Here is a 27,914-nt window from a genome sequence, read left to right as displayed (position 1 = left end):
TCACAGTCCCATGGGTCTGGGTCGATCAGGCTCCAGCATGGTTGCAGAGTTAACAGCTCCAGAACTGCAGGAGACAAATAGTCACGTCTTAATGAGTGATACTACAGTTTGTCCTTCAGATGAAACAACTGAGGGGCCAACTATGCGTAATCTCGCAGGGATAGGAGGTTAGCGGTAGAGTTAAGGGTTAGGGTTTAGGCGCTAAACTTAGGCGTTAGGGGTTAAGGCCACTGACCACTCAATGATGATGCTGTTGTTGCATGGCAACTATCACCACTATCTTAAATCTTCCCCTTTAGCCGGTGCATCCTGGACACACAACAATAAAAACACAGGGTTTTACACACACATGCAGGAAGGCAGGCAGCCAATCACTTACGCACGCACATATGTATGTAAACTGACACACGTAGTTACGTACACACACACACACACACACATTTGTTTTACTATCCTTGTGGGGACCAATCAATTGATTCCCATTCAAAATCCTATTTTCCCTAGACATAACTAAGGGTCTTCACGGGCTCAAAAAGTTGGACCCGTTCCAAAATGGACCTGGGGCTTTCTCACCCGGACCGCATAAATACATATTTTATATATAAAAGACCCGTTCCGAACGGACCCGAGGACAACTACACCCGTTCCGTATACACCTGGTCCGATCCAAACAGAGTGAGGGAAGCAGCAGAAAATATATTCTGGGAAGGCTTTCCACTAGATGTTGGAACATTGGAAGCAAGTCCCCGCAGCATTCAGCCACGAGAGCATTAGTGAGGTCGGGCACTGATATTGGGCGATTAGGCCTGGCTTGCACTCGGTGTTCCAATTCATCCAAGGTGTTCGATTGGGTTGAGGTCAGGGCTCTGTGCAGGCCAGTCAAGTTCTTCCACACCGATTCTAACAAAATATTTCTCTATAGTCCCGTTTAACTCAGTTGGTAGAGCATTGTAGCGCCAGGGTTGTGGGTTCGATTCCCACAGGGGACCAGTACGGAAAAAGTATTAAAAGTCACTCCGGATAAGAGTGTCTGCTAAAATTACTAAAATGTAAAAAATAAATAAAATGTATGGATCTCGCTTTGTGCACAGGGTCATCATCATGCTGAAGTGCCTTCCCCAAGCTGTTGCCACAAAGTTGGAAGCACAGAATTGTGTCGAATGTCATTGTATACTCCAGCATAAAGATTTCCCTTCACTGGAACCATGAAGAGAAAAAAACATCCCTCCACTAAACTTTACAGTTGGCACTAGGCATTGGGGCAGGTAGCATCCGCCAAACTCAGATTAATCCGTCGGACCGCCAGATGGTGAAGTGCGATTCATCACCCAAGAGAATGCGTTTCCGCTGTTCCAGAGTCCAATGGCGGCGAGCTTTACACCACTTCAGCCAACGCTTGGCATTGAGCATGGTGATCTTAGGCTTGTGTGCGGCTGCTCGGCCATGGAAACCAATTTCATGAAGCTCCAGACAAACAGTTCTTGTGCTGACGTTGCTTGCAGAGACAGTTTGGAACTCGGTAGTGAGTGTTGCAACTGAGGACAGAAGAATTTTACGCGCCACGTGCTTCAGCACTCTGCGGTCCCTTTCTGTGAGCTTGTGTGGTGTACCACTTCGTGGCAGAGCCTTTGTTGCTCCTAAACATTTCCACTTCACAACAACAGCACTTACAGTTGACCGGGGCAGCATTAGCAGGGCAGAAATTTGACAAACTGACTTGTTGGAAAGGTGGCATCCTATGACAGTACCACGTTGAAAGTCACATATATATATATATACACATACACATATATATAAATATATGTGTATATATATATATATAAATATAATGTATGATTACGTAGTATCTGTCTTGACTGCATCAAACCGGGACAAGCTAGCTAACGCTTTCTCATCCTAACAACTCCATTCAGAATATTTCTCATCCTAACAACTCCATTCAGAATATTTATAAGATTTATATTAGATTTATAATATTTATATTATAATATTTATATATTATGATTATAATATTTAATATTTATATATTAAGAACAGCCTACCTGTTGGCTCTTGATCGTTGCATCCTTCAACTTTTAATTCCATCTGCTATTGATTAGACATCTCCTAACTTTTATCACACACGGAGGCTCTATGACTGCAGCCTATTGCCGTTTCGATGACTTACGATTGGCCACTCTCGTGAAAGGCAAGGATCTCTTTCATCTGTATGGGTTCTTCAGGACAAGTCAGTTAAAATTACACATACCTGAGACATTATTTAAAATTCTGGATCCGGACCCGCTCGGGTCCCAGATCGGGTACAGGTGGATCCGTGAAGACCTTTAACCCTTGAAATATTTACTACCAAATTCCAAGAATCTTCAAACAATATACAGTAAAGTCAACTTGGAAAATCATCAATCATCTGTTGAATAAGAAAAAGGCTTCTACAGCTATCCCATCTCAATTTAATGTTGGAAATAAGACAGCTATTGTTCCTAAATCTTTGAAAAGTGCCAAAATTGTCGCCCTCTATAACTCTGGGGATCTAAGATATTTGACAAATTATGGACAAATATCTGTACCTCCATGTTTTTCTAAAATCCGAGAAATAATTTGTTTCTCTGGAACCATTCAGAAAACTTGGCCATGCCTGAGTTGGCTTCATTGATTAGTGAATCAAAATTGTAGTCACTGGTAAGAATAATAAATGTTGTTTAAAAAAAAAAAAAAAAAAGAGAGCCGGAATCTCAATTGGTGTTCTAGTTGATGAAAAGTTGTCCTGGAAAGATAAACACTTTGTCTGCAGCAACGTGGTGAAGTCCGTCGGGATCATCAGGAAAATAAAATGTGTTCATCAGGCTTGTTTTCTAACACGCTGACCACACCGCCCACGTCGCAAGCGCTGAAAATAAATGTACATACATGTTATTCAATCACTGCACCTACACAGCTTGCGCGTGTCTGCGTAGCCAGACGCTAAAATAGAACTTGGTTCTCTTTGTGACGCTTGATGCACTGCAAGGGGCGGCAGGTAGCCTAGTGGTTAGAGCGTTGGACTAGTAACCGAAAAGGTTGCAAGTTCGAATCCCCGCGCTGACAAGGTACAAATCTGTCCTTCTGCCCCTGAACAGGCAGTTAAACCCACTGTTCCTAGGCAGTCATTGAAAATAAGATTTTTTTCTTAACTGACTTGCCTAGTTAAATAAAGGTAAAATAAAAAAAGTCCCACCTCTCCCATCTCCTCACTGGTTTTTAGGAGCATATACCCACGTAGGTGATTGAAAGATGAACTGAGGTACACACTCCAGTCCAGTTGGGGGTGGTAATGCACCTTAAAGTTGGTTGCCAACCGCCATATAAAGTCCAAAGAAGAAGAAGCCTGAAGGAGGAGAGATTAAAAAATTTCAAATTCCAATTTTATTAGTCACATACACATGGTTAGCAGATGTTAATGCGAGTGTAGCGAAATGCTTGTGCTTCTAGTTCCGACAATGCAGTAATAACCAACAAGTAATCTAACCTAACAATTCCACAACTACTACCTTATACACACACACAAGTGTAAAGGGATAAAGAATATGTACATAAAGATATATGAATGAGTGGTGGTACAGAACGGATAGCATAGACTGCAGTAGATGTATAGAGTACGGTATATACATATGAGATGAGTACTGTAGGGTATGTAAACATAAATGGCATAGTTTAAAGTGGCTAGTGTCATGTATACATAAAGAGCAAGATGCAGTAGCATAATAGAAGTACATACATATACATATGAGGAGGTAAGTAGGTATGTAAACATTTATTAAGGCATTGTTTAAAGTGCTAGTGGTACATTTTTACATAATTTCCATCATTCCCATTTTTAAAGTGCTGAGTTGAGTCAGTATGTTGGCACGGCCGCTAAATGTTAGTGTGGCTGTTTAACAGTCTGATGGCCTTGAGAGTAGAAGCTGTTTTTCAGTCTCTCGTCCCTGCTTTGATGCACCTGTACTGACCTCGCCTTCTGGATGATAGCGGGTAACAGCATGTGCTTGGGGGTTGTTGTCCTTGATGATCTTTATGGCTTCCTGTGACATCGTGTGTGTAGGTGTCCTGGAGGCAGGTAGTGTTCCCCGCTGATGCGTTCTGCAGACCTCACTACCTCTGGAGAGCCTTACGGTTGTGGGCGGAGCAGTTGCCGTACCAGGCGGTGAACAGCCGACAGGATGCTCTCGATGTGCATCTGTAGAAGTTTGTGATGCTTTGGTGACAAGCCGAATTTCTTCAGCCTCCTGAGTTGAGAGGCGCTGCTGCCCATCTTCACAACGCGTCTTGTGTGGACCAATTCAGTTGTCCTGATGTGTACACCGAGGACTTAAAACTTTCCACCTTCTCCACTACTGACCCGTCGATGTGGATAGGGGGCTCCCTCTGCTGTTCCTGAAGTCCCAACACAATCTCCTTGTTTGTTGACGCTTGAGTGTGAGTTATTTCCTGCCACACTCCGGGGCCCTCACCTCCTCCCTGTAGGCCGTCTCGTCGTTGTTGGTAATCAGCCTACCACTGTAGGTCATCCGCAAATCTGTTATTGAGTTGAGCGTGCATGGCCACGCAGTCGTGGGTGAACAGGTACAGCAGAGGGCTCAGAACGGCACCTTGTGGGCCCCAGTTGTGAGATCAGCGGGGTGGAGATGTTGTTACCTACCCTCACCACCTGGGGCGCGCCGTCAGGATCCAGGACCCAGTTGCACAGGCGGGTCGAGACCCAGGTCTCGAGCTTGATGACGATTTGGAGGTACATGGTGTTTAAATGCTGAGCTGTAATCCGATGACAGACATTCTCACATGGGTATTCCTCTTGTCCAGAGGGTAGGGCAGTGTGCAGTGTGGTTGCGATTGCGCGCCGTCGGACCTATTGGGTCGGTAAGCAAATTGGTGGCTAGGGTGTCCGGTAGGTGTGAGGGATATGGTCCTTGACTAGTCTCTCAAAGCACTCATTGATGACGAATGAGTGCTACGGGCGTAGTCGTAGCTCATACTTTAGCTTTCTTGGAACAGGAACAATGGTGCCCTCTTGAAGCATGTGGGAACAGCAGACTGGGATAAGGATAGATGTTAATATGTCCGTAAACACACCAGCCAGCTGGTCTGCGCATGCTCTGAGGAACGCGGCTGAAGCCGTCTTGGCCTGCAGCCTTGCGAGGGTTAACACGTTTAATGTATCCTCGGGCTCCTTTGCAGTGAAGGAGAGCCGCACGGTTTTGGTAGAGGACCTGCATGCATCATATCTGTCCTGCTAAAGCGGGCAAAAAAGTTGTTTAGCCTGTCTGGGAGCAAGACATCCTGGTCCGCGACGGGGCTGGTTTTCTTACTAGAAACAAACTGGGTTTACCCTTTTAAATGTGGATTAATTGTCCCAGTAGAAGACCTTGTTATTTTACCTGAAATGCACATCCCAATGTTTATATCCCAGGACAAATAAACAGCAAGCTAGCTAGCTAAATTGCCAAAAATGTTTTAACGCTTATAGTTGATGAATATAGTTGATTCAGAGTTCGTTTTGATATTTCAACCTGCGTGTCCTGATCGCGTCTGTTGCGGGTGGACAAAATCAAAATGCGAGCGATGGTGCACGTGTACGCAGTGCGGTCAGCATGTAACACTATACTACAGCTTTATTTACCCATATCTCATTTACTGCAATATTGTCTGGGCCAGTACATATGGTTCCTACCTACCTAAATGATTCATCACACAGAATACATTTGCAAGACTAGCCACCTCTAACTCTCCCTTCTGTTTAAGAAACTCATATTGTCTATCTACAACATTAATATACTCCAATTATGCACTTTCATCTACAAATACCAATTAGTCTGTTTTGTCTTTCACTTGTTTTTCTTTGGTGCAAATAAAACCTAAAACCCTAACCTTAACCCAAAACCCATAAACCTAACCCTAATTGTTACCCTAACCCCTAAGCCTAAAATAGCCTTTTCCCTTGTGGGGAAATGCCCACACTTGTCCCAATTTTCCTTGTTTTACTATTCTTTTGAGGACTTCCGATCCCCACAGGGATAGTAAAACCAAAAACACACGTACCTGATGAACATGTGGTCCTTGTCCCTGGGTGTTTCTATGGCCTCCCCCTGATCCTGTCTGTCCTGGCTGAGCTCTGAGCAGGACTTGGTCCAGGGCCTGAGGAGAACGATGGTCAATGTTACCTTCAAAGCCACCTATTGGTGTGGGGTTGATGCTAGAGATTAGTTGTAAGGGGTTAAAGACTAAGGGTCAACCTCCCCCATCAATATATATATATATACAGTGGGGAGAACAAGTATTTGATACACTGCCGATTTTGCAGGTTTTCCTACTTACAAAGCATGTAGAGGTCTGTCATTTTTATCATAGGTACACTTCAACTGTGAGAGACGGAATCTAAAACAAAAATCCAGAAAATCACATTGTATGATTTTTAAGTAATTAATTTGCATTTTATTGCATGACATAAGTATTTGATCACCTACCCCAACCAGTAAGAATTCCGGCTCTCACAGACCTGTTAGTTTTTCTTTAAGAAGCCCTCCTGTTCTCCACTCATTACCTGTATTAACTGCACCTGTTTGAACTCGTTACCTGTATAAAAGACACCTGTCCACACACTCAATCAAACAGACTCCCAACCTCTCCACAATGGCCAAGACCAGAGAGCTGTGTAAGGACATCAGGGATAAATTGTAGACCTGTACAAGGCTGGATGGCTACAGGAAATAGCCAAGCAGCTTGTGAGAAGAGCAACAACTGTTGGCACAATTATTAGAAAATGGAAGAAGTTCAAGATGACGGTCAATCACCCTCGGTCTGGGCTCCATGCAAGATCTCACCTCGTGGGGCATCAATGATCATGAGGATGTGAGGGATCAGCCCAGAACTACCACGGCAGACCTGGTCAATGACCTGAAGAGAGCTGGACCACAGCTCAAAGAAAACCATTAGTAACACACTACGCCGTCATGGATTAAAATCCTGCAGCGCACGCAAGGTCCCTGCTCAAGCCAGCGCATGTCCAGGCCCGTCTGGAGTTTGCCAATGACCATCTGGATGATCCAGAGGAGGAATGGGAGGAGGTCATGTGTCTGATGAGACAAAAATAGAGCTTTTTGCTCTAAACTCCACTCGCCGTGTTTGGAGGAATAGAAGATGAGTACAACCCCAAGAAACACCATCCCAACCGTGAAGCATGGAAGTGGGAACATCATTCTTTGGGGATGCTTTTCGCAAAGGGACAGGACGACTGCACCGTATTGAGGGGAGGATGGATGGGGCCAATGTATCGCGAGATCTTGACCAACAACCTCTCCCTCAGTAAGAGCATTGAAGATGGCGTGGCTGGGTCTCCAGCATGACAACGACCCGAAACAACAGCAGGGCAACTAAGGAGTGGCTCATAAGAAGCATCCTCAAGGTCCTGGAGTGGCCTAGCCAGTCTCCAGACCTGAACCCAATAGAAAATCTTGGAGGGAGCCGAAAGTCCGTATTGCCCGCGACAGCCCCGAAACCTGAAGGATATGGAGGAGTGGGACAAAATCCCTGCTGCAGTGTGTGCAACCTGGTCAAGAACTACAGGAAACGTATGATCTCTGTAATTGCAAACTAAGGTTTCTGTACCAAATATTCAGTTCTGCTTTTCTGATGTATCAAATACTTATGTCATGCAATAAAATGCAAAATAATTACTTAAAAATCATACAATGTGATTTTCTGGATTTTTGTTTTAGATTCCTCTCTCACAGTTGAAGTGTACCTATGATAAAAATTACAGACCTCTACATGCTTTGTAAGTAGGAAAACCTGCAAAATTGTCAGTGTATCAAATACTTGTTCTCCCCACTGTATATATATACACAGTTTAAGTCAGAAGTTACATACACTTAGGTTGGAGTCATTAAAATTCGTTTTTCAACCACTCCACAAATTTCTTGTGAACACACTATAGTTTTGGCAAGTCGGTTAGGACATCTACTTTGTGCATGACACAAGTAATTTTTCCAACAATTGTTTACAGACAGATTATTTCACTGTATCACAATTCCAGTGGGTCAGAAGTTTAAATACACTAAGTTGACTGTGACAGCTTGGAACATTCCAGAAAATTATTCATGGCTTTAGAAGCTTCTGATAGGCTAATTGACATCATTTGAGTCAATTGGAGTGTACCTGTGGATGTATTTCAAGGCCTACCTTCAAACGCAGTGCCTCTTTGCTTGACATCATGGGAAAATCAAATAAATCAGCCAAGACCTCAGAAAAAAATTGTAGACCTCCACAAGTCTGGTTCATCCTTGGAAGCAATTTCCAAACGCCTGAAGGTACCACGTTCATCTGTACAAACAATAGTACGCAAGTATAAAACACCACGGGACCACGCAGCCGTCATACCGCTCAGAAGAGGACACATTCTGTCTCCTAGAGATGAACATACTTTGGTGCGAAAAGTGCAAATCAATCCCAGAACAACAGCAAAGGACCTTGTGAAGATGCTGGAGGAAACAGGTACAAAAGTATCTATATCCACAGTAAAACAAGTCCTATAACGACAATACCTGAAAGGCTGCTCAGCAAGGAAGAAGCCACTGCTCCAAAACCGCCATAAAAAAGCCAGACAACGGTTTGCAACTGCACTCGGGGACAAAGATCGTACTTTTTGGAGAAATGTCCTCTGGTCTGAGAAACAAAAATAGAAATGTTTGGCCATAATGACCATCGTTATGTTTGGAGAAAAATGGGAAGCTTGCAAGCAGAAGAAACACCATCAACCGTGAAGCATGGGGGTGGCAGCATCATGTTGTGAGGGTGCTTTGCTGCAGGAGGGTCTGGTCACTTCACAAATAGGTTGGCCAATCATCGAAGGAACGGAAAATTATGTGGATATATTGAAGCAACATCTCAAGGCGTCAGTCAGGAAGTTAAAGCTTGGTTACAAATGGGTCTTCCAAATGGACAATGACCCCAAGCATACTTCCAAAGTTGTGGCAAAATGGCTTAAGGACAACAAAGTCAAGGTATTGGAGTGGCCATCACAAAGCCCTGACCTCGATCCTATAGAACATTTGTGGGCAGAACTGAAAAAGCGTGTGCGAGCATTCTTAAAATAAAGTGGTGATTCTAACTGACCTAAGGCAGGGAATTTTTACTAGAATTAAATGTCAGGAATTGTGAAACTGAGTTTAAATGTATTTGGCTAAGGTGAATGTAAACTCCGACTTCAACTGTTTAAAATATTTTGTTGATTTGTTTAACAATTATTTGGTTACTACATGATTCCATATGTGTTATTTCATAGCTTTGATGTCTTCACTATTATTGTACATTGTAGAAAATAGTAAAAATAAAGAAAAACCCTGGAATGAGTAAGTGTGTCCAAACTTTTTACTGGTACTGTATGTAAATTAGATCGTTTTTAGTATTTTTATAATTTAGCAAACATTTCTAAAAACCAGTTTTTGCTCTGTTATGAGATGTAAAAAATATATACATTTTAGAATAAGGCTGTAATGTGGAAAAAGTCAAGGGGTCTGAATACTTTCCAAAGGCACTGTATATATTATTATTTTTTAAAGCCCAATGCAGACGTTTTTATATAAATATCTAACTAATAGATTTCCATAAAAATGGGCAAAATAGCTTTAAGCAACAACAACAAGCAAGAATTTTGCTAGGACTGTCTGAGTGGGGAGGGGAAAACTGAAACTAGCTGTTACGGTTACTGTTACAGGTTTGGAACTCTGACATTCGTCGATTAACCAATTTACTGCATGGTGATGTCACCATGGAAAGCCGAAACTCCTGCCCATGCAAACCTGCTGATTAGAAGGTCCTTTGTAGATTGTATTTTCAACCAGCAACTATCAGGACATAACACTGAAAAAAATACACACTTTTACAGTTTCCTCATCCGTTGTACAATATGATATAAAACACAGGTAAAACTGAATTTGGACTGAACTGGGCCTTTAAGGGTCCATTTTTCCCCCATCAATATCTTTAAAAAAATACAAAAATATTATAGTTAAGGGTCAACCTTGTTCTGGCGCTCCTCACATATCTCCAGGTCCCCCATCAGCCCTCGGGAGAAATTGCCCAATTCTGACAGCCTGCACTGCATCTCATGGAGAACACTAACAAATACACAAATAAAGAAAAACACAATAGCATGAAGAGAGGAACAAAGTTGATATCTCTAAACGGTGTGTGTATATGTGTTAGTGAGTGTGTGTGTGTCTGACCTGCTCCAGGTAAATGCTGAGGCCAGCAGGTCTCGGTACTTCTGTAGAAAGTCCTCTCTAAGGAGACACTTTACACGCTTTATATGGGACAACAGGCTGATCCTGGGACAGACAGAGAGAGGTGTTACACATACAGTACCAGTCAAAGCCTGGACACACTTACTCATTCCAGGGTTTTTCTTTATTTTTATTATTTTCTACATTGTACAATAATAGTGAAGACATTAACACTATGAAAAAACACATATGGAATCATGTAGTAACCAAATAAGTGTTAAACAAATCAAAAATATATTTTATATTTGAGATTCTTCAAAGTAGCCACCCTTTGCCTTGATGACAACTTTGCACACTCTTGGCACTCTCAACCAGCTTCACCTAGAATGCTTTTCCAACAGTCTTGAAGGAATTCCCACATATGCTGAGCACTTGTTGGCTGCTTTTCCTTCACACTGCGGTCAAACTCATCCCAAACCATCTCAATTGGGTTGAGGTCGGGTTATTGTGGAGGCCAGGTCATCTGATGCAGCACTCCATCACTCTCCTTCTTGGTCAAATAGCCCTTACACAGCCTGGAGGTGTTTTGGGTCATTATCCTGTTGAAAAATAAATGATAGTGGGACTAAGCCCAAACCAGATGGGATGGTGCATCGCTGTAGAATGCAGCGGTAGCCATGCTGGTTAAGTGTGCCTCATCCATGCTTCACGGTGGGAACCACACCTGCGGAGATCATCTGTTGACCTACTCTGCGTCTCACAAAGACACGGCGGTTGGAACCAAAAATCTCAAATTTGGAATCATCAGACCAAAGGACAGATTTCCACCGGTCTAATGTCCATTGCTCGTGTTTCTTGGCCCATGCAAGTCTCTTCTTCTTATTGGTGTCCTTTAGTAGTGGTTTCTTTGCAGCAATTAGACCATGAAGGCCTGATTTACACAGTTCCCTCTGAACAGTTGATGTTGAGATCTGTGTCTGTAACTCTGAAGCATTTATTTTGGGCTGCAAATTCTGAGACTGGTAACTCTAATGCACCTATCCTCTGCAGTAGAGGAAACTCTGGGTCTTCCTTTCCTGTGGCGGTCCTCACGAGAGCTAGTTTCATCATAGTGTTTGATGGTTTTAGCGACTGCACTTGAAAAAACTTTCAAAGTTCTTGACATTTTCTGGATTGACTGACCTTCATGTCTTAAAGTAATGCTGGACTGTCGTTTATCTTTGCTTATTTGAACTGTTCTTGCCATAATATGGACTTGGTCTTTTACCAAATAGGGCTATCTTCTGTATACCACCCCTACCATGTCACAACAACTGATTGGCTCAAATGCATTAAGAAGGAAAGAAATTCCACAAATTAACAAGGCACACCTGTTAATTGAAATGCATTCCAGGTGACTACCTCATGAAGCTGGTTGAGAGAATGCAAGAGATGTGCAAACGGTCATCAAGGCAAAGGTGGCTACTTTGAAGAATCTCAAGTATAGAATATATTTTGATTAAAAAACTTTTTGGTTACTACATGATTCCATATGTGTTATTTCATAGTTTTGATGTCCTCACTATTATTCTACAATGTGGAAAATAGTAAAAATAAAGAAAACCCTTGAATGAGTAGGTGTGTCCAAACTTTTGACTGTGTGTGTGTGTGTGTGTGGTGTGTGTGTGTGTGTGTGTGTGTGTGTGTGTGTGTGTGTGTATGCATGCATGCATGCATGTATGTATGTATGTATGTATACACACACACATTTTCCTTAGAAACAACGCTGACATACTCACTTCTCAAACTTGTATCTGCTCATCATTGAAGAGAAGCGCTAGAACAACCAACATAGATGTAATAAGCACACAATACACAGGAGCACATGTTAGACATGCAAGGACACACACACACACACGTACTTCTAGTCAGTTGGTCTTTCGGTACTGTTGGTGAATGGCCATGATTTTCTCTAGAAGGACCTCCATCTTCTGGATGCTGTAGAGGTCAGAGTTCACATCAGACACCATTTTAACCCCAGCTCTCTGCACACTACAATCCCTTGGCCAGAGCCCTTGAATAGATTCGTCTATAGGAGTGGAATAAGGGATAGATATAAACATTATGAAGAAAGTCTCACCTCTTGTCCTCAGCCAGCACTCAGAGTGTGTGGTCAGTTCTAAGTGAAGTGTTGTAAACGGTCTGGAACTCCCGGATCGCCCGGTGTACACTGGCAGGTTCTCCCTGATCTACATGGAGAGAAAAGGACAAACAACACCATCTCTAGAGAGACAGCCAAGACCAAGGACCATTCCCCAGTCAGTTTCAACCTCAGGTTGTGTGGCACCTTAATTGGGGGGGGGGGGGGGGTAATCAGGGCAGGCTTGTGTAATGACTGGAGCGGAATTAATGGAATGGTATCAAACACATGGTCTCCAGGTGTTGATGCCATTCCATTGACTCGGTTCCGGACATTTATATGAGCCCTTCTCTCTTCAGCAGCCTCATGTGGTTGCAACCTGATATCTCTCACCAGTCGCAGCTTCTGGATGTTTTCAAGAGCTGTAGTGTCAATGTTAACTGGCTCTGCAAGAGGAGAGGATGGAGGACAGGATGAGAGGAGACAGGAGGCAGGGTGATAGATACATGAAAGTATTGCTACAACAGGTTTAGGTGTCATTGCTCGCAATGTTACAATGACTGAGATTGTAAGTGTTCGTATGCGACCGTGTGTACGTGGTCTTGTCACTCACAGTGTGTGTAGCCTTGCTCAGAGCTGTGGCAGGACTGCAGTCTCGTGTTGACCGTGCTGATACCAAGTATCACGTCGCCACACTCCCTACGCACCTTCTCACTGGGAGTGGGGGACGGATGGACAGAGAGGAGAGCATCATCATGGCTGATTGATGGGATGTTTCTGGTTTGTTCTAACCGTGTGGTGTGTGTGTGTGTGTGTGTGTGTGTGTGTGTGTGTGTGTGTGTGTGTGACTCACATGTAGCTGTAGTATCCGTGTAAGAGCACCTCTCTGTCTGTTTGTAAGGAACGCATTATCCTCAGGTACTGCTGGACCACTCCTACGATCGCCTAGACAGAGGAGAAAAGAGGGATGAGAGGGAGGAGAGGATGAGAATGGGAGAGAAAAAAGGGGGGGGGTTGATTAATAAGAGTGATTTATTTACTAAATAGAAAACCCCCACCATCAACAGATCATTCAGAGAGTTTTAACTGTCTCTTCCAGTTGGTCAAACACTGCTGGATCCTATGATCGACCTGTGTGTGGAGTGACACACCTACCTTGCAGAAAGAGCAGTCAGCCACAAGGTCAAACCGGGATGGGATAATGGGCATCTCTGCTACAGAAGACAAAACACTTTTTTTTTTACAGGTTTTAAATCAATTAGAAAAACATGTGTGTCTGTGTGGGGTAGCGATGGGGGCCACAGTAGTGGCTAGGGGATGGTGAATGTTTTAGTTTTTTTTTGGGGGGGGGGGGGGTTAGTGATTTAATGGTCTGGGCCAAAGGGGCCAGGAGGATCAGCTTACATTCTCTGTAAGGGAGTTCAGCGTGTGTCTCTGGGGCGCGGCTGAGCAGCAGTAGGGGCTGGGAGGGCGAGGTCGGGGGGAAGTCGACCATCTTCATGGAGCCCTCCAGGGAAAGGTCATGACCCAGGTACAGGAAGTGCTGTTGCTCCAGCCCCACCCCCGTCTGACACGCCACCTCTTCACGGAAGATGGCCGCCCTGGGAGACGGGAGAGGTGTGGGGGCACAGGTGGGTGTGAGTGAAGACTGGCAAGTGTGTGTGTGTGTGTTTGGGTGTATACTCACGTGTTGTGGTGGTGAATGTATATGCGGTGAGTTGTGGCCTGTTGCAGGGAGAACAGATGGACTGAGACTCTCTGTAATATGTCTGTGGTGGCAGAAAAGAACTGGTCAAATGCCCAACACTTCTCCTGGTCAGCCTCCAGTATCCCAGCTAACACTGGCACCAGTTGACCACTCAGACCCCTACACACACAGAGGGGAGGGGGGAGAAGAAGTGGAAGAGTGAGAGGAGAGGGATTTGGAGAAGAAAAAAAAGAGTTGTCCCTCAAATGTCTGACACAAACACACACAAACAAGGTACTGACTGAGAGAGCTGGCAGCTCTGTGGCAGGTGGTAGCTCCACTCTATAGGGCCGTCGTCAACCCTCTGGACTCCGGCAATGGCCCCAACCGGCTTCTCTGTGGTGATCTTATACCTACACGGCACCGACAGGGGGAGAGTGGGAGCAGAGAAGGAACACACTAGCGTTTTATTGTCCCGTTTCATCTGGTGTTGTGTTTTGAGGAATCCCAAATCAATTAAATAGCAATAACTTGTTCATTTTAATGTAATTACAGGTTGCCCATAGTAATTACATACACACCAACTGTTGGAGCTATGAAACACACAACACACACAGACTTACATGGTGGGTTTGTTCCTGCGGGGTCCTCCGTAGGGTGTGAAGGGTAAAGTACCGGCGGCAGCGTGGTAAAACGTCACTCCAATACTCCACAGGTCAACACTCACACCATAGGCCTTTCGCTGGGGTTTCCGCAGCACTGCACGCTCATATATGTCTGGGTGCTACACACACACACACACACACACGCTAAATTACACAGCCTGCCCTAAATACCATAACCTGCCCTAACTTATGTTATCTGCTGAGGCTTAGGAAACACTGCACGCTCAGACAGGTCTGAGACAACATTCGACGTAATCTCTCCTCTCCGTCCTGTTGTTCTTGTCTATAACTTGTCTGTACTTTGTCAAGTATTTGTACGTTTTATGTGAACCCCAGGAAGAGTAGCTGCAGCATGTGCAGTAGCTAATGGGGATCCTAATAAACTACGCTGTCGCTTACCTTTCCCCTCTTCTCCCCATAGTCTCCCTGTCTTCTCTCCTCCACTACCTCTCCTCTTCACTCCCCTCTGTACTGTACTCCTCTCCTCCCTCTCTCTCTCTCTCTCTTTCTCTCTCTCACCAGGTATTCCTCTGTTCCGTAGAGGGAGACAAACTTCTCATCGTCCTCTAGTTCTCTGGCCGTTCCAAAGTCTGTTAGCTTATAGATGGACCTCCCATCCTCTCCCACCTGACGAATGATGTTCCCAGGCTTAATGTCCCGATGCACCACCCCGTTCTCACGCAGATGGTTCATCCCGTGCACTAGAGGAAATAGGACGAATGGTTCAACCAAATGATGGGCGGGGGCACCTTCTCATCCCCCGGCTCCTAACCTCTCTACGCCTCCATCCATCCACACACACACACACACACACACACTCACCTACACAATGTAGTACTATGAGGAACTCTGGTTCTGGTAGACCGAAGACGTTCTCTGGCTCCACCAGCAGACTGAGCAGACTGCCTCCTGAACAATACTCCATCACCAACACACTCTGTTTACTCTTCAGCTACAGACAGAGAGACAGATAGAGGGGGGGGGGTGGGGGCATGACTAATCGAGTTTGATGAAGGTAAAAAACTTGTTTGTTGCTACCCATCTTCTCCTCCTGCCTCGGTTCCTCTCCTCCCTCCTCACCTCCTCCACGGAGAAGAGCTTGACAATGTTGTTGTGGTTGAGTCTCCTGAGCATCTCGAACTCTCTCATCTGAACATTGTATGGACGACTGTAGCTCACCAGGTTAAACACCTTCACCGCAACCTGCTGCCCTGTCTTCTACACGGACACACACACACACCCCAAGTTAGTTATCAAAAGTTAGCGATCGCATGACATCTCACTCACCCTTTGTTGTGTTTGATCTAGACTGAACTCAAATGTAAACGCAACATGTAAAGTGTTGGTCCCATGTTTCATGAGCTGAAATATAAGATCCCAGAAATGTTCCATGTGCACAAAAAAGCTTATTTCTCTCAAATTTTGTGCACAAAATTGTTTACATCCCTGTAAGTGAGCATTTCTCCTTTGCCAAGATAATCCATCCATTTGACAGGTGTGGCATATCAAGAAGCTGATTAAACAGCATGATTATCACACAGGTGCACCTTGTGCTGGGGACAATGAAAGGCCACTCTAAAATGTGCCGTTTTGTCACTCAACACAATGCCACAGATGTCTCCAGTATTGGTGAAGCTTGCAATTGGCACGCTGACTGCAGGAATGTCCACCAGAGCTGTTGCCAGAGAATAGAATTTTAATTCCTCTACCATAAGCTTCCTCCTCTGATGTTTTAGAGAATTTGGCAGTACATTCAACCACCCTCACACCGCAGACCATGAGTATGGCGTTGTGTGGGCGTGCGGTTTGCAGATGTCAACGTTGTGAACAGAGCGCCCCATGGTGGCGGTGGGGTTATGGAATGGGCAGGCATAAGCTATGGACAACAAACACAGTTGCATTTTATCGATGGCAATTTGAATGCAGAGATACCGTGACAAGATCCTGAGGCCCATTGTCATCCCATTCATCCGCCACCATCACCTCATGTTTAAGCATGATAATGCACGTCCCCATGTCGCAAGGATCTGTACACAATTCCTAGAAGCTGAAATTGTCCCAGTTCTTCCATGGCCTGCATACTCACCAGACATGTCACCCATTGAGCATGTGTGTGATGCTCTGGATCGACGTGTACGACAGCGTGTTCCAGTTCCTGCCAATATCCAGCAACTTCGCACATCATTGAGGAGGAGTGGGACAACATTCCACAGGACACAATCAACAGCCTGAGCAACTCTATGTGAAGGAGATGTCGCGCTACATGAGGCAAATAGTAGTCACACCAGATACTGACTGGTTTCCTGATCCACACCACTACCTTTTTTGTTTTGCAATCTGTGACCAACAGATGCATATCTGTATTCCCAGTCATGTGCAATCCATAGATTAGGGCCTAATGAATTTATTTCAATTGACTGATTTCTGTTATGCTGATGAATGGAGACCCAAAAGCGACGTAATAGTAACAGAGTCTTTATTCCAGTATTAAACAAATAATGATTCTCCTGGATATAATCAATGGTAATCCAAAACAGGAAACTGAAATCCTCTCGTCAATAGAGAGGAACGACTGGAGACGCGACCACAGACTGCAGGTCGCTTCAGGAAGGCACAGGCCGTAGCTGACATAGACACCTGCTCACACGCAGCATCTGAAGAAGGCAGAGAACACACCAGGCGGAACAAGGACACAGGAACAGCAAACATCAAACAAGAATCCGACAAGGACAGGAGCGAAAACAGAGGAGAAATAGGGACTCTAATCAGAGGGCAAAATAGGGGACAGGTGTGAAAGAGTAAATGAGGTCGTAGGGAGAATGAGAAACAGCTGGGAGCAGGAACGGAACGATAGAGGAGAGAAAAGAGAAAAGAACCTAATAAGACCAGCAGAGGGAAGCACAGGGACAAGACATGATCAAAGACAAAACATGACAGTACCCCCACTCACCGAGCGCCTCCTGGCGCACTCGAGGAGGAACCCTGGCGGCAACGAAGGAAATCATCAATCAACGAACGGTCCAGCACGTCCCGAGATGGAACCCAACTCCTCTCCTCAGGACCGTAACCTCCCAATCCACTAAGTACATGGTGACCACGTCCCCGAGAACGCATGTCCATGATCTTCCGTACCTTGTAAATAGGAGCGCCCTCGACAAGGACGGGGGGGGAGGGAAGACGAACGGGGCGCGAAGAAAAGGCTTGACACAAGAGACATGGAAGACAGGGTGGACGCGACGAAGATGTCGCGGAAGAAGCAGTCGCACAGCGACAGGATTGACGACCTGGAGACACGGAACGGACCAATGAACCGCGGAGTCAACTTGCGAGAAGCTGTCGTAAGGGGAAGGTTACGAGTGGAAAGCCACACTCTCTGACCGCGACAATACCTAGGACTCTTAATCCTACGTTTATTTGCGGCTCTCACAGTCTGCGCCCTGTAACGCAAAGTGCAGACCTGACTCTCCTCCAGGTGCGCTCACAACGTTGGACAAAAGCCTGAGCGGAGGAACGCTGGACTCGGCGAGCTGGGACGAAAACAGAGGAGGCTGGTGTAGCCAAGACTATCTGAAACGGGGATAGCCCGGTAGCAGACGAAGGAAGCGAGTTGTGAGCGTACTCGCCCAGGGAGCTGTTCTGCCCAAGACGCAGGGTTTCGAAACGAAAGGCTGCGTAATATGCGACCAATCGACTGATTGGCCCTTTCTGCTTGACCGTTAGACTGGGGATGAAACCCGGAAGAGAGACTGACGGAAGCACCAATCAAACGACAGAACTCCCTCCAAAACTGTGACGTGAATTGCGGACCTCGTCTGAAACGGCGTCTAACGGGAGGCCATGAATTCTGAACACATTCTCAATGATGATTTGTGCCGTCTCCTTAGCGGAAGGAAGCTTAGCGAGGGAATGAAATGTGCCGCCTTAGAGAACCTATCGATAACCGTAAGAATCACAGTCTTCCCCGCAGACGAAGGCAGACCGGTATAAAGTCTAAGGCGATGTGAGACCATGGTCGAGAAGGAATGGGAAGCGGTCTGAGACGACCGGCAGGAGGAGAGTTACCTGACTTAGTCTGCGCGCAGTTCGAACAAGCAGCCACGAAACGGCGCGTGTCCCGCTCCTGAGTAGGCCACCAAAACCGCTGGCGAATAGAAGCAAGCGTACCCCGAACGCCGGGGTGGCCAGCTAACTTGGCAGAGTGAGCCCACTGAAGAACAGCCAGACGAGTAGAGACAGGAACGAACAGAAGGTTACTAGGACAAGCGCGCGGCGACGCAGTGTGAGTGAGTGCTTGCTTTACCTGTCTCTCAATTCCCCAGACAGTCAACCCGACAACACGCCCTTCAGGGAGAATCCCCTCGGGGTCGGTAGAAGCCACAGAAGAACTAAGAGACGGGATAAGGCATCAGGCTTGGTGTTCTTATTTCCCGGACGATAGGAAATCACGAACTCGAAACGAGCGAAAAACAACGCCCAACGAGCTTGACGTGCATTAAGTCGTTTGGCCGAACGGATGTACTCAAGGTTCTTATGGTCAGTCCAAACGACAAAAGGACGGTCGCCCCTCCAACCACTGTCGCCATTCGCCTATGGCTAAGCGGATGGCGAGCAGTTCGCGGTTACCCACATCATAGTTGCGTTCCGATGGCGACAGGCGATGAGAAAAGTAAGCGCAAGGATGGACCTTATCGTCAGACTGGAAGCGCTGAGACAGAATGGCTCCCACGCCCACCTCTGAAGCGTCAACCTCGACAATGAATTGTTTAGTGACGTCAGGAGTAACAAGGATAGGGGCGGATGTAAACGCTTCTTGAGGAGATCAAAAGCTCCCTGGGCGAACCGGACCACTTAAAGCAAGTCTTGACAGAAGTCAGAGCTGTGAGAGGAGCAGCCACTTGACCGAAATTACGAATGAAACGCCGATAGAAATTAGCGAAACGAGAAAGCGCTGCAACTCGACACGTGACTTAGGGACGGGCCAATCGCTGACAGCCTGGACCTTAGCGGGATCCATCTGAATGCCTTCAGCGGAAATAACAGAACCGAGAAAAGTGACAGAGGAGACATGAAAGGCGCACTTCTCAGCCTTCACGTAGAGACAATTCTCTAAAAGGCGCTGGAGTACACGGCGAACGTGCTGAACATGAATCTCGAGTGACGGTGAAAAAATCAGGATATCGTCAAGGTAAACGAAAACAAAAATGTTCAGCATGTCTCTCAGTACATCATTAACTAATGCCTGAAAGACAGCTGGAGCATTAGCGAGACCGCAACGCAGAACCCGGTATTCAAAATGCCCTAACGGAGTGTTAAACGCCGTTTTCCACTCGTCCCCCTCTCTGATGCGTACGAGATGGTAAGCGTTACGAAGGTCCAACTTAGTAAAGCACCTGGCTCCCTGCAAAATCTCGAGGCTGACGACATAAGGGGAAGCGGATAACGATTCTTAACCGTTATGTCATTCAGCCCTCGATAAACCACGCAGGGGCGCAGAGTACCGTCCTTCTTCTTAACAAAGAAAAATCCCGCTCCGGCGGGAGAGGAAGAAGGCACCACGGTACCGGCGTCGAGAGAAACAGACAGATAATCCTCGAGAGCCTTACGTTGGGAGCCGACAGAGAGTATAGTCTACCCGAGGGGGAGTGGTCCCCGGAAGGAGATCAATACAACAATCATACGACCGGTGAGGAGGAAGGGAGCTGGCTCTGGACCGACTGAAGACCGTGCGCAGATCATGATATTCCTCCGGCACTCCTGTCAAATCACCAGGTTCCTCCTGAGTAGAGGGGACAGAAGACACAGGAGGGATAGCAGACATTAAACAATTCACATGACAAAAAACGTTCCAAGATAGGATAGAATACTAGACCAATTAATAGAAGGATTATGACATACTAGCCAGGGATGACCCAAACAACAGGTGTAAAAGGTGAACGAAAAATCAAAAAGGAAATGGTCTCACTGTGGTTACCAGATACTGTGAGGGTTAAAGGTAGTGTCTCACATCTGATACTAGGGAGAAGACTACCATCTAAGGCGAACATGGGCGTGGGCTTCCCTAACTGTCTGAGAGGAATGTCATGTTTCCGAGCCCATGCTTCGTCCATAAAACAACCCTCAGCCCCAGAGTCTATCAAGGCACTGCAGGAAGCAGCCGAACCGGTCCAGCGTAGATGGACCGACAAGGTAGTACAGGATCTTGATGGAGAGACCTGAGGAGCTAGCGCTCACCAGTAGCCCTCCGCTTACTGATGAGCTCTGGCTTTTACTGGACATGACATGACAAAATGTCCAGCAGAACCGCAATAGAGGCAAAGGCGGTTGGTGATTCTCCGTTCCCTCTCCTTAGTCGAGATGCGAATACCTCCCAGCTGCATGGGCTCAGTCTCTGAGCCGGTGGGAGGAGATGGTTGAGATGCGGGAGAGGCAAACACCGTTAACGCGAGCTCTCCTCCACGAGCTCGGTGACGAAGATCTTACCCGTCGTTCTATGCGGATGGCGAGTGCAATCAAAGAGTCCACGCTGGAAGGAACCTCCCGGGAGAGAATCTCATCCTTAACCTCTGCGTGGAGTCCCTCCAGAAAACGAGCGAGCAACGCCGGCTCGTTCCAGTCACTGGATGCAGCAAGAGTGCGAAACTCTATAGAGTAATCCGTTATGGATCGATCACCTTGACATAGGGAAGCCAGGCCCAGGAAGCCTCCTTCCCAAAAACTGAACGATCAAAAACCCGGATCATCTCCTCTTTAAAGTTCTGATAATCGTTAGAACACTCAGCCTTGCCTCCCAGATAGCTGTGCCCCACTCCCGAGCCCCGACCAGTAAGGAGTGATATGACGTAAGCGATCCGAGCTCTCTACATAGAGTACGTGTTGGCTGGAGAGAGAACACAATATCACACTGGGTGAGAAAAGAGCGACACTCAGTGGGCTGCCCAGAGTAACATGTGGGTTATTAACCCTAGGTTCCGGAGACTCGGAAGACCAGGAAGTAGCTGGTGGCACGAGACGAAGACTCTGAAACTGTCCAGAGAGATCGGAGACCTGAGCGGCCAGGGTCTCAACGGCATGACGAGCAGCAAACAATTCCTGCTCGTGTCTGCCGAGCATTGCTCCCTGGAACTACGGACCAGTGTTGAGAGAATCCATAGTCGCTGTGTCCATCTTGGTCGGATTTCTTGCTTGTTATGCTGATGAATGGAGACCCAAAAGCGACGTAATAGTAACAGAGTCTTTATTCCAGTATTAAACAAATAATGATTCTCCTGGATATAATCAATGGTAATCCAAAACAGGAAACTGAAATCCTCTCGTCAATAGAGAGGAACGACTGGAGACGCGACCACAGACTGCAGGTCGCTTCAGGAAGGCACAGGCCGTAGCTGACATAGACACCTGCTCACACGCAGCATCTGAAGAAGGCAGAGAACACGACAGGGCGGAACAAGGACACAGGAACAGCAAACATCAAACAAGAATCCGACAAGGACAGGAGCGGAAAACAGAGGGAGAAATAGGGACTCTAATCAGAGGGCAAAATAGGGGACAGGTGTGAAAGAGTAAATGAGGTCGTAGGGAGAATGAGAAACAGCTGGGAGCAGGRACGGAACGATAGAGAGAGAGAAAGAGAAAGAACCTAATAAGACCAGCAGAGGGAAGCACAGGGACAAGACATGATCAAAGACAAAACATGACAGATTTCATTGTATGACCTGTAATGGACATTGGTGCGTTTATATTTGTATTCAGTAAAGTTTGCTTATACTCTGATGTACTTTAACAGTGCGTGTTCGCGCTGATGTGTGTAATTTGGGGAGATGCTGGCGCATATAATGGTACATGGCGTATATCAGGGTCAGTGATTCTCAATGTGGACCCTGGGAGCCAACTGTGTGTGCCGGATGTGGCTCTGAGGATCACTTTGACACCTATCATACTACTGGAACTGCAGACAATCAAACTTTATTGGTGTGGTGGCGGTTCGTCACGGCTGTGCTGTGACTGGGTCAGAGACGGTAGGAGATAGTGATAGAGAAGAAAGTGAAGCAAGTATGGAGCACAGTGGTACAAATAAAGGGGGGGGGGCAAGAAAGAGAAAATGAAAGCGGGAGAGAAAGGGTGTAGGGGTTTGAAGGGGAGCGAGAGGTCTATGGAGGCAGAGAGGAGGCGGGAAAGGAAGTTTGAGGAGAGCAACAAAGTTTCCAACGCTAGCAGCAGAGAGGAGGTAGAGAGTGCCGAGGAAGGGCAAGACAAGTCGCGAGGGGGGCAGGGAGGTGAAGAGGAGCATTAAGGGATTCTGAAGTTTAGGGTGGAAGGGGGAGTAGGGGCGATGAGTCCGATAAGGTTGACGGCTGTGACAAAAGAGTTGATTGGGGAAGTTGTCAATGCTAAAGTGTTAAGAGATGGGAGTTTGTTGGTGTTCTGTCAGGACATGGCGCAGAGGGAAACAGCTCTGAGCAAAGCAAATAGGGAAGTCTAAGGGGGTGTGGAGCAGCTGGACTGATCGAGCAGGGAAGCAGTGGATTAAAGGGGTGATAACAGGAGGGCCTGTGAGTGTCAGTAATAAAAGAGAAAAGTTGAGAGGAAAAGCTCTAGTGAATGTTCAAAGGTTGCCAGCAACAAGGGGTGGAGTGAGAGGAGACAGCCCGTCTATTCTGTTACACTTCCAAGGACCGGTTACTGCCAAATAAAGTAACCATAGGATATACGAGTTATTATGTGAGGGCTCATGTACCGAAGCCTTGAAGACATTATAACTGCCAGAGGTTTGGGCATGTGGCAACAGCCTGTAGAGAGAAAATGTGCCAGGTGTGGAGGGGCATGAGTATGAGAAGTGTGGGGATGGTGAACAGCCTACGCGCTGCAGCTGTGGGGGTGCTCATAGCGTGGCATACAGTGGGTGTGAGGCAAGGAAGCAGGTAGCGGAGGTGCAACAAGTGCGAGTGGAGAGAAGGGTGTCATATGCTGAGGCAGTGAGGGTGGTCCAGGTCCAGGGAGATACAGGTTCCAGGGAGACATGGGTTGGAGCATCAATATGGATATTGACATAGATAAGAGAAAGCTGGTGACGTTCATAGCAGGAGCTATCAATAGCACTGCTAAAGTAGAGTCTAAAACAGAGAGGATTCAGCTAATAGTGAAGGCTGCTGGGAGACATCTGAGTATGACAGGGTTGACCTGGGAAGAGGTTCCAGATGACCTCAATCAGCCGAGGGTGGAGTCATGTATTACTGGATCTTAGTTATGGCGGTAAGTACTACAATGGAATGCTCGAAGCCTGTTGGCTAATGGGCAGGAGTTCAAGCAGTTCATTGTAGATATGTCCAGCTAAGCCTGATGTGATTTGTGTGCAGGAAACATGGCTCAAACCGACTGTGGAGTTTATCATCTGTCTCTTATACACATCTAGATGTGTATAAGAGACAGGAAGGGCAAAGTGGGATCAGTTTCAAGAGCTGAGTGAGGTGATGGCTCGGGTGGATATGAGATGGGATGTGGATAGTATGAATAACTGGGTGAGAACAGCGTTAGTGGGGGCAGCTACTGAGGCTATACCTAAGAGTTCAGGGAGGAGGAGGAAAGCAGTCCCATGGTGGACGGAGGAGTGTGGGGGCAATACTTCCTGGAGAGCAGGGTGCTAGTATCGCCACATCGGAGTGGGTTCAGGAAGGGTAGGGGAACTATGGACCCAGTGTTCTGCTTAGAAGCAGAGGTCAGGAAGGCTCAGGTGAACAAGGAGACTGTTGTAGCTGTCTTTTTTGATGTGGAGAAGCCATGATATAATGTGCAAGGAGGGGTTGTTAATCAAGCTTGATTATTATGGGGGTAGGAGAAAGATAAAGGATTTCCTGTTCGGAAGGTCTATCCAGGTGAGGGTGGGGAAGTCTCTATCAGGCAGCTACCTGGTGGATAACGGTACACCGCAGGGGAGCGTGATTAGTCCTCTATTGTTCTCAATCATGATCAATTATGTTTACTCTAAGGTACGGCCGGATATTGGGAGGTCGTTATTTGCGGAAGGTACAGGAAGCAATTGATGAGGTAGAGTGGTGGGCATTAATTTGGGGGATTCAGGTTCTCTGTAGAGAGAACTCAGTGTTCTTTACCAGGAGGAAGAGGGTGGACACAAGCTTTGGGTGGGTGGGTAATACCCAGGCGAAGGAGATGGGACTGTATGGGAGTTTAGTCCATCGGTAGCTATTCCTGTAAATCAACCATGGCTACTCCCGCCTCCAGTAGTTGATCTAGAAGTGTTGGAGAGACTACAGGAAGATAGGGAGGGTGTTGATCCATCTGATTTGTTTAAGAGACGTCTGGATACTGTGTATCAGGATTTTGTGGCCATTTACATAATGGTTCAAAAGATCCAAGGACAAGACATACTGGGTCAGGATTTGTAGTGCAGGAATGTGGGGTGGCAGTCAGGAAACGTATTACAGATCATCTGGCTGTATATACAGCGGAGCTGATGGCCATTCTGTTGGAATTGCAGCAGGAGGAGGAAGTCAAGCCAGACAGACTAGTTGTTGCTCTGATTCATGTGCAGTGTTGATGAGTCTGCAGTCCTTTAGCTCACGTAGCAGACAAGACCTGCTTTATGAGGTGCTACAAACCCACGGCAGGATTAGACAGATGGGCATACAGACAAGCTTTACTTGGGTCCCAGCCCATGTGAGGGTGGAGGGGAATGAGGCAGCTGATATACTGGCTAAACAAGCACTTAGTAGTGGGAATGTTGATGTTGTAGTTTTAATGAGAAAGGCAGAGGCAAAAAGCCTGATATGGACAGTGATGGTGTAGAGATGGCAGGAGCAGTGGAATAGAGATAATAAGGGCAGGCATTTATTTCAAGTACAGATGAAAGTCGGGGAGGGGAGGACGGCAGGAAGGGAAAGAAGAGAGGAGGCTATTTTTACAAGATTAAGGGTGGGACACAGCCAGTAGATTAAGGGTGGGACACAGCCAGTAGATTAAGGGTGGGACAGAGCCAGTTGAATAAGGGTGGGACACAGCCAGTAGATTAAGGGTGGGACACAGCCAGTAGATTAAGGGTGGGACACAGCCAGTAGATTAAGGGTGGCGACCCAGCCAAGTAAATTAAGGTGGGATCACAGCAGTAGCATTAAGGGTGGGACCAGCCAGTAGATAAGGATGGGACACAGCCAGTAAGACTTAAACGTAGTAGTGGCAGCGCCAAGTACGTCTCAGTTCATAGGAGCTGCGGGACCACCAGCTGTATGTAAGCAAATATTACAGGGTGTCCGTGCTACAGCTAGCCTGTATGAAATCAACGGTTGGGTGTACAATCGGAATGCGCCATGCAGATTAAGCGGGTGGGACCCAGTGCCAGTAGTTTAAAGTCTTTAAGGGTGGGACCCAGCCAGTAGATTAAGGGTGGGACACAGCCAGTAGATTAAGGGTGGGACACAGCCAGTAGATTAAGGGTGGGACACAGCCAGTTGAATAAGGGTGGGACACAGCCAGTAGATTAAGACTTTAAATATGATAGGAAAGCATCCAACAGGAAAGTGTGATTATTGACAGGAAACAGAGACCGTGGAGCATGTATTGGTACAGCGTGGGGAGTATCAGAGGGAAAGAGAGAGGCTGACATCTAGTATGAGGGAGAAGTGGATACAGGAAATGAGTTCAGAGTATATTGAGTAGCACATAATTAGATATAGTCTCAAATATGTTGTTATCTTTAAGAGCAACAGGCCTGGCGGGTAGTTCTTGAGGCGTCACTACAGACACCTTGGTTTCGAATCCAGGCTGTATCAAAACCGGCCGTGATTTTGAGTCCCATAGGGCGCAGCACAATTGGCCCAGCGTCGTCCGGGTTTGGCCGGTGTAGGCCGTCATTGTAAATAAGAATTTGTTCTTAACGGACTTGCCTAGTTAAATAAATGTTACATTTAAAAATATATATGTTCTCCCTGTCTCTGGCCCACACTCCAGTACAATAGGTGGTAATGTACCATAACGTTGGATGCCAAGCGCCTATAAACATGGCCGAAGAAGAAGAAGTGTAACTGCAATCTTTTTTGTAAGGGGGAGTTTGGAGTCCTACCTTGTTGCGGGCCTTATAGATGCTGGCTGTGGCCCCGTGCCCAAGCACATCTTCCAGTGACCACAGGTAGTTGGCTGTGCTCACAATCATTTTCTCTGTCATTTTTGGAGGAGTCTGGTTGGCTGAGGTATGGAATGTAGGCTGTGTGTCAAGAACAGAAACACTTTCTCTTCAGAATGAAACCTATTGACAGGAAATTAAGAATGAAGGCGTTCATATAAAGTCAGAGGAAATGTGGACTTCGTTCCTGTCAGAAAGGTAAACAGGTGAACGAAGTTCTCAAATTGTCAAGTGAATAGAGAGACTACCGGTTACATTATATGATACTGTCATGAAACAGGCAGGGAGCGGGTATCGAACCCTCAACCTTCTAGCCCGAGGTCCGGCGCGCTATCGACTGTGCCGCAAAAGCATGCTCGTGCGGCAGAGTCGATTTCCGCGCTTATAAACCCAGGGTCGTTACAATACATACAACTGCTTCGAATCATACGTCTATGGTACCGTTGATACACATCTGTTGCAGCCGGGGATACAATGTAAAACGTTCTCAGACGAGACCCGCCAGGTGTTGTCACAACTGTGATGGGATTTCTGACAGGGCGGTGTTAAACACAGAAAATAGACACAGAAAACTATTTTCTACACAACACTGCAGACAATTGTAAAATACATATTTGAAAACGGATAGGAAAGTATTGCCAATTTTGTCCAAAATAAAGGCTCGATTAATTGAATAAAAGTATCCTACCAGCCTCGATTCTCCCCACAGTGGTGAGAAGTGACAAACAACTTCGAACTAACGTTATTCGATTGCACACATTTCTCTGACGTTTCCCAACAAATCCGATGACAATTCCCAATGTATTGTCCGTCACTGAATGGGGTTATGTTTGAAGATTTCAGTGGAAATACGGTTTACTCTGCCCAAAATCTGTCCATGAAAACGAGTTGAATCATTTTTGTATGGAGATCAATGACAGAGTGTCGAATTTGCTTGACAAAAAAATGTAATTGCTTATTTGATAGAAGTTTCGTAATGGTTAGGTTGTTATGAGTGAACGAAACCAACTCAATTGTACCTTGTTGTTCAGACGCGTACCTGCCCTTTCATTGGCTAGAA

At 46.3% G+C, this 27,914-nt stretch overlaps 1 pseudogene; it reads right to left on the bottom strand.

Moving 5' to 3' along the window:
• Positions 1–27,914, bottom strand: LOC111969826 (inhibitor of nuclear factor kappa-B kinase subunit epsilon-like; annotated as a pseudogene).

The sequence above is a fragment of the Salvelinus sp. IW2-2015 genome, linkage group LG11, assembly GCF_002910315.2.
Source record: "Salvelinus sp. IW2-2015 linkage group LG11, ASM291031v2, whole genome shotgun sequence".
NCBI lineage: Eukaryota > Metazoa > Chordata > Actinopteri > Salmoniformes > Salmonidae > Salvelinus > Salvelinus sp. IW2-2015.
The sequence above is the reverse complement of the archived record's forward strand: the minus strand, read 5'-3'. Positions and strand labels throughout refer to the sequence as shown.